The sequence below is a fragment of the Tasmannia lanceolata genome, unplaced genomic scaffold (genome assembly GCF_043159265.1).
Source record: "Tasmannia lanceolata isolate RefF3 unplaced genomic scaffold, GAP_Taslan_0.1 ptg000018l, whole genome shotgun sequence".
In the NCBI taxonomy this organism is placed as follows: domain Eukaryota; kingdom Viridiplantae; phylum Streptophyta; class Magnoliopsida; order Canellales; family Winteraceae; genus Tasmannia; species Tasmannia lanceolata.
Window position 1 is genome coordinate 23,752,913 of NW_027518695.1, and position 7,974 is coordinate 23,760,886.

General features: G+C 39.4%; 1 long non-coding RNA gene across 2 annotated transcripts; it reads right to left on the minus strand.

The window, feature by feature from the left end:
• Positions 1-608: 608 nt before the first annotated feature.
• Positions 609-4,695, minus strand: LOC143850822 (uncharacterized). 2 transcript variants are annotated; one of them, XR_013236070.1, is made up of 2 exons: positions 4,224-4,695; positions 609-1,048 (listed from the first exon to the last, which is right to left on the minus strand). It is a non-coding gene; the product is annotated as an uncharacterized LOC143850822 (long non-coding RNA). The 2 variants fall into 2 exon arrangements; XR_013236071.1 differs by having other exon boundaries at positions 609-1,108.
• Positions 4,696-7,974: the final 3,279 nt, after the last annotated feature.

Sequence of the window (7,974 nt, forward strand, 5' to 3'; positions counted from 1 at the left end):
TCACGGAGTTTGACGGCATTTCCAGGTAAGATAATGGATTTTCTTCTTTCAAGATTCTAATGCGTGCTTTCGGCTTTCATAGAGCGAAACTTGTTCCTTGACATCCTCCATCTATGGATTTGTAACTCTTGATATCTGATGACCACTTTTCAATACTTGTTCTTGAACTTCTTATCTTGAATTTGTTGGCTTCATGTTATGAATTTGAGAACCAAGGTCATTGATTGGAAATATGAAAGTTATTTCCACTCTATGCCCCTTGCATAGCATATGATATTCACTTCATTCTTTCTTGAACCTTCTATCTATGTCTTGCCCCTGGTATCGGTTGTAGCTTTTCTAGACAATCTTCTTATTCTTGAAATAATTTTATCAATTCTTCACACTCTTTAGAGGGTAATGTATTTTCAATCGGCATTCACTGAATCAAAGTTTCAGTGCCAGTGTTTATCATTTCAATTTCATCTTTGAAAGGTTGGGATTGGCGCTCCTCCTCTCGTTCAAGTAATTGCTGTGACTCAAGTGGAGTTTCGTCAATTTTGTCCTCATTTGAAGAGGGAGTCTTATTTTAAGATCAGAAGCACACTTAAGAACAGACACAAGTGAACTTTTTGGAACTGACCGAAATTTTATTTAAAGAAAAGCTATTACATCAGACGACCTATCCTGAACATGCTCAGGATTCACAACTCTAAATAAGAAAGGGAAACAGAAGATAACTTGCCTGGACTAGGCATTGACCTTTAACTGTAAGACCGGACTCAACAATTATACTGACCATGATGACTGACTCAACATAAAATAGTAAGTGACTAAAACTTTAACTGCTGCAACTGTTTGGCGTTGAAGGCTCGGCGAAGGCTGGTTCGTTCTGAACATCATCATGGCTGATACTTTCAATTTTGGACAATGATGACTGATTCGCATAGGGAAATGCCCCTAGCTCAAGGATTCTGAGAGTGAACTCTGAAGGACTTAGCAAAATAATCTTGAAAAAGGTAGCCCCTAGAGGAGGAACATACCAGGGGTACAAGCAAGATTGGATTATCTGGACCAGGCATGATCAGATCATGAGAACGCATAATCGAAAGATTGTGAGATTCTGCATCTGCCAGTTAGGGGATGGCATGAAGATACGATTGAATTGTATGATAGAAGAATCAAAGACGCACGATCAAGAGATTAGATGAGATAGCATAAGATTGCTTTCAACGGATAGATCATGAATGACTAATCCTATGAGATCTTTGGAAATGATGGGATTTATATCCTAACCCCAAAGGGAAAGTTTTTAATCTTCACACATTTTAACAGTGTTACCTGAAGGCATCAACCCTAATCCTAATCTATCGGAGTGGAGAGAGGATCTCGACTCATGACTTTGTTTGTGTACCTAGGACCGATCGTAGCCATTGGAAGATGGTCTACGGCCTAATCTAGACACAAATAGGTAGGATATCCTAAACTAGGCTCACACACGTGATGCACATGTGTTCGTATACTACATGCATGTGTGGGTTAATCTAGGGGTAAGGCCAAGAGTTCCCTTAGCGCGAATCCCTGTTCGATATACTGTACCAGTGTCCGGCGTATCAGTACGTGAACAAGAGATCCGTTTACGTACCATAAAGGTACTAGGCTAAGGGTGGAATGTTTCTCTAGCACAGAGGCACCAGGTGATGAAATCCCAGTCAACCATGCTAGATAACACTCCGGGTTCCTAAAATAGGACGTGTGTGCACGTGAGATGCAAGGGTTTAGATGCAAGTGATGTAAGTGTGTGCAATATGTTTGCGCAATCTATGATGCCTTCAGGTTTTGTTAGATTAAGTTCAAGTAAAATGTGATGAGAAAATAAAACAAGACAAACTAATCTGACAAGTATACAAGAGATAGAGTTTTCATGAGCCAGTTAAAATAGATTCAAATAAGTTATCCTTTGGAATTGTGATGAAGTTAGGTGATCCCCAGCAGAGTCGCCAGACTGTGGTACCCGATCCCGCGAGAGGGGTGTGGGCGCGAGCCGCCGCGCTCTCTCTCTTGGTCTCTCGTAACCACGCGATTGGCGTGTGCATTTAATTATTGATTTGAATTCGTCTTTCATGTGAACTTGGGATCACTAAGGCAATCCGAATTCCACACGAAAGAGACTGACAGAGTCGCCACCTAGATGTGGGATCTAGGACCCATAATTAACCAGAAATCTAGACTCGCTACCTGGTTACGAGAATGGAAGGTATGGGGAGTTATCCACCACATGCACCATTCCTGCCCGATAATCGGTCTTCGATTCCAAAAGCTAACTCTTTTAAATTTATTTTAAATGGCTCATTCAACTCTATGTTTATGTGCGAACTAAGTGACATGCATCCTAGAATTCTAATTTCAATGGAAAGTCCTAAGTGATTTGATTAAGCATTTACAAGAATATTAATATACAAAACACCACAATTTGTTTGTGGTGCCGACTCGCGGGTGGTATGCCATCAGACATCCAAGCTGCCTACGTACCCAAGCCTCACTGGGATCAGAGTCGACGTAGTTCGGTGCACCTAAGCTAAGTTACATATGCCTAACTCAACTAAGACACCGACCTAGACGGGATTGACTGTTTCAACAGTTTTAAGAGAAGTTATTTAATTCAAGTTGAGGATTTTATTATCTTAGGATTTCATCGAAGATGCTATATGATTCTTATCTAAATGCAAGTTGTCCCTTAGACTAATGCAGGTTAGCCTACATCCTAGTTTACTAGGCTTGTCCTATGGAAAAGATCGGGTGACTAGTGTAACTAAACCTATGGCACGGTTGCTATACATAGCAAACGTCCGTGATGAGGCTGGACTCCTGACTCTAGGACTCCCTAAAACCTAAGACTCCCTAAAACTTAGGACACGACACGACACGACACCAGTGTTCCTAAATTGGGCTCTAAGGGTTCCTAAAGGAATTTTGAATCCACCGGCTCTTGGGAATCTCGAATTCTTTTGGGTTTGTGGAAACTTTTAGAGTTTTCTTGAAGCTTTTATTATCTGAAGGTATTTAGTGTGTTTGGTAGCTTTTAAAGTTGTTTATTTAGAAGGTTTTAGTTTCATTTGAAATTTTTAGTGGTCTTTTGGTTAATGGCTTTTAACGGATTTTTATCAGTGGATTTTAAATGGGTGAATTTTAGTTTTGTTAATTTTAGGTTGGATGTACTTTAGATTAATGTCTTTCGATTTTGGTTTGGAAAATGACGTTAACACAACCAAGTTTTGACAATTGCACAAATTCGACAAACCATTGACCATTAAAAGATCTGACAAATGCAGCCCACTAAAACTGTCGTAACTCTTTAACCGCTTGGCCAAATTCAACGTACAAACATGCGTTGGAAAGATCTTTTATAGGGCTACAACTTTGTAGTTCTCCATTGTTTGTAAATCTGTGATTTAGAGGTTCGAATTTGTGTTGCAAACAAAAGGACAGCAACATTAAACTGGAAATGCCTAAAGGTGTGCCGCAACCATTTTGGACTTAACTTTTTAACCGCTCGCTGTCTGATCTAGCACGAATACTCGTTGGAAACGGCACGAAAATATCTACGACTTTGTAGTTAACCATTTCCCACGATTCTGTTGTTTAGAGGTCGAAAAATCTGTTTAAAGTCTAACAGCTAGCACTATGACGGGAATGATATTGGCACCCCCATGTTTTCTTTTGATAGTTCTTATTTTTTTAGTGATTAAAAGACGGTGAATATGAAAAATGGCTTGAATGGGCCTGAGATTAGATTCAAATGGGATGTTTGAAAAAGGGGTTGTTTTTATCTACTTGGCAAGGTGGGGTATGGATATTGGGTTCTTGAGATTGAGTGGGGGCTGTTGTTATCAAATTGGAGTGGGGGCTGTTGTTATCAATTGAAAGATGGAGGTTTTGTAAGCCAAATTAAATGGGTTTTGATAATTCATGTAAAATTCAAGTTTTCTTTCTTGTAAATGTTCAAAATTTTTAATGAATTGTTTTCCCAAAAGAAATCTAAATTCCCTAACAAGCCAATGATTTCAACATCCCATTGCAAATAGGTTCTAATGACCCTAACACATTAATCATATTTAGCATAAGTGAGAACATGACCAAGGCCAAACTAGTACAAAATTAAACATGACATCAACCAAAATATACGCAAAACAACACTCAATCCTACAAATATAGAAAAGAAAATAAAATTCCAAAAGACATACCTTTTTGTAGACGATATTCCATGCAAACTTATGGAGAAGAGGGATTTGGTCTAGAGAGAGGGCTTGAATTTTCTAAGAGAGGGGTTCTCTCCTCTTTTCTTTTTTTTCCTTCTTTTCTTTGGTAAGATGAGAGGGTATTTATAGGAGAATGGGATAGGAGGTTAGGTGAGGTTAGGTGAGGTTAGGTAAGGTTAGGTGAGGTTAGGTGATGTTAGGTGAGGTTAGGTGAGGTTAGGTGAGGTTTGGATGGTTATGATGGGAGGAGAGGTTAGGTGAGGTTAGGTGAGGTTTGAATGGTTAGGATGAGAGGAGAGGTTAGGTGGTTTTGGATGGTTAGACCCAGGTCATGATCTGCCATTGATCTAACGATTTACGGAAATCGGGTCTCGGAATGGAATCAGGGTCCGGGCTATGAAGTGACCCTAGCTTATTTTGTCCCGATTGATGATCCGTAAAGTCAGATCAAGATATTAATGACCTAAAACATATAAATCAATGATAGAGGGGGTTCTCACATGGATTTAACACACTAATTTATTTGTTGATTAAAACAAAACAAAATGGGGTGTCTACATATAGATCGTGCCCAGTAAAGATATTGGAAACCAAGACTTTGACGAATGATGAGACGACCAACCTTATGAACGAAGAACCATTAGTAACAAGAATGGATTAGGAACACTTTTATGAAACTTCAACAAGATTTTTCTCAATGAGACTGTTGGTCTTGTCTTCTTGGGATTTTGATAACTGAAACCTTGAACAAGACATTTGAGATTGGTAATTTAGAACAATGGCTCTCTTGGATATAATCATGAAAAAGTGGGATTTGCCTCTTGACAGGTGTTTAGATAAACATTTCTTGACCAGGATAGTATTTAACTAACTGGAAGGAGATTCCGAATTTTAATGGTTCATCTTTCTGAGAAATTGGCTCAACCACCATTGCATCTGGGGCTCTTCCAAGCTTAAGGTGCCTTCCTGGGGTATGATCTTTTTACGGAAGCTGGGCTTTTTGATGTTTCTACTTCTGAACTCTTCTGAGTTGATCTTCTTTGAAATGTAGCTGTTTGACTAGATTCTCGAACCCTTTCAGGTATAATTGCAGGGAGCTGCCTAGGCCGGGCCTCCTTCACCAAGACAGTTACATCATTTGGACATAGGAACGACGATTGACTCTTTCTAAAGAGAAAACTTAGATGAAAGGCACTACTCAAAGGATTGAGCAGCCCTGAAGGAGTGAACTTAGAATGACAAAGATTGACTAACTACACTGACAGACACAGTAATGCTTCTGACTTAGTTAACATTTTATTTGGTAAGTCTATCCTTTCGAGGAATGCTTTTTTTTTAAATCGTAAATACTGGACTTCTTCCTTGAAACAGTAATGCCTCAAGAATTTAATTACGACCCCTAAGATTGCTTAGCTTCAATGCACCCAGTTTTGAGGATGTCACTTGAATTTGCTTGAACTTCAGTTGATCTTCAGTCTTGATACCGGCTGTAGCCTTCTTATACTGATTCTCTTACCGTGACCAAGTCACCTCTTCGGGGTTTTTAACTTGGCGGACCGTGCTAGCCTTAACTTTTGCCTGAACCACCTTTCTAGGTTTTTGATCCAGCAGGCTATCTCCTTAGCTTCTGCCTAAGCCGCCCTTTCGGGTTTTCAACTTAGCAGGGGAATGATCTTAAATTTTGCCTAGACCGCCCTTTCAGGTTTTCAGTCTAGCAGATCTTCAAACTCCGCTCTTTTTCTTATTCATCATTTTTTTTTTTTTTATTGTGTCTCGGGATCTAGCTCATTAGTTCTGAACACCAGAAGGACTTTTATAGGTAGGATAGGGCTTTTCAAAGAATGGCTTAAGGCTCAACAAAGATTTCGACCGAACCTGTGAACAGGTCGCCTACATATCCCAAGGTAGGAATCAGGTCGTGTGTAGTTCAGGGCGAATGCCCTTAGTTTGAAGATAAATTGTTTGAAGGTTAATTGATTTTTTCCTTTTTTTTTTTCTTTCTTTCTGGAATAATTGACCTCTCTTCTACTGGAACTTGTCCCTCTTTTTTTTTTGAAATGATTGAATTTCTTTTCCTTTTTGAATCGACCGAACTCGGTTCAACCGAGTTGCCTACCTACCCCAGTATAGGGATCAGGTCTCGCGTAGTTTGGGGAAATGCCCCTGGTTTGATGGGTTTTCAAGAAAATTTTATTCAGGCTCGAAGGGTTTGCAAACCGGTATTCTTTTGACATTGGTTCTGATTTTGGGATTTATTCGGCCAAAGGGGGCCTTCCGATGTTCAGATTGGCTAGAGTCCGTCTGGTACTGATTATTTTTTTCTTTTTTGTTTTGTTTTGTTTTTTTTTTTTTACGGAGTTTGACGGCATTTCCAGGTAAGAGATAATGGATCTTCTTCTTCCAAGATTCTAAAGTGTGCTTTCGACTTTCATAGAGCGAAACTTGTTCTTTGACATCCTCCATCTATGGATTCGTTCTGATGATCACTTTTCAATGCTTGCTCTTGAACTTCTTATCTTGAATTTGTTGGCTTTATGTTATGAATTTGAGAACCAAGGTCATTAATTGGAAATATGAAAGTTGTTTCCACTCTATGCCCCTTGTATAGCATATATCTTCTCACTTTCTTCATTTTCTTTGAGCTTTCCAACTATGTCTTGCCCCTGGTATCGGTTGTAGCTTTTCTAGACAATCATCTTATTCTTGAAATAATTTTATCAATTCTTCACACTCTTCAGAGGGTAATGTATTTTCAATCGGCATTTACTGAATCAAAGTTTCAGTGCCAGCGTTTACCACTTCAATTTCATTTTTGAAAAGCTGGGATTGGCGCTCCTCCTCTTGTTCAAGTAATTGCTGTGACTCAAGTGGAGTTTCGTCAATTTTGTCCTCATTTGAGGAGGGAGTCTTATTTTAAGATCAGAAGCACACTTAAGAAACAAACACAAGTGAATTATTGGACACGACCTATCCTGAACATGCTCAGGATTCACAACTCTAAATAAAAAAGAGAGATGATTTGCCTGGACTAGGCATTGACCTTGAAATGTAAGACCGGACTCAACAATTGTACTGACCATGATGACTGATTCGCATAGGGGAATGCCCCTAGTTCAAGGATTATGATAGTGAACTCTGAAGGACTTAGCAAAATATTCTTGAAAAAGGTTGCCCTTAGAGTAAGAAAGGACTAAGGGTACAAGTAAGATTGGATCATCTGGACCAGGCATGATCAGATCATGAGATTGCATAATCGAAAGATTGTGAGATTCTGCTCCTGCCAGTTAGGGGATGGCATGAAGATACGATCGAATTGTATGACAGAAGAATGAAAGACGCACGATCAAGAGATTAGATGAGATAGCATAAGATTGCTTTCAACGGATAGATCATGAATGACTAATCCTATGAGATCTTTGAAAATGATGGGATTTATATCCTAACCCCAAAGGGAAAGTTTTTAATCTTCACACATTTTAACAGTGTTACCTGAGGGAATCAACCCTAATCCTAGTCTAGCGGAGTGGAGAGAGGATCTCGACTCATGACTTTGTTCGTGTATCTAAGGACCGATCGTAGCCATTGGAAGATGGACTACGGCCTAATCTAGACACAAATAGGTAGGATATCCTAAACTAGGCTCACACACGTGATGCACATGTGTTCGTATACTACATGCATGTGTGGGTTAATCTAGGGGTAAGGCCAAGAGTTCCCTTAGCGCGAATCCATGTTC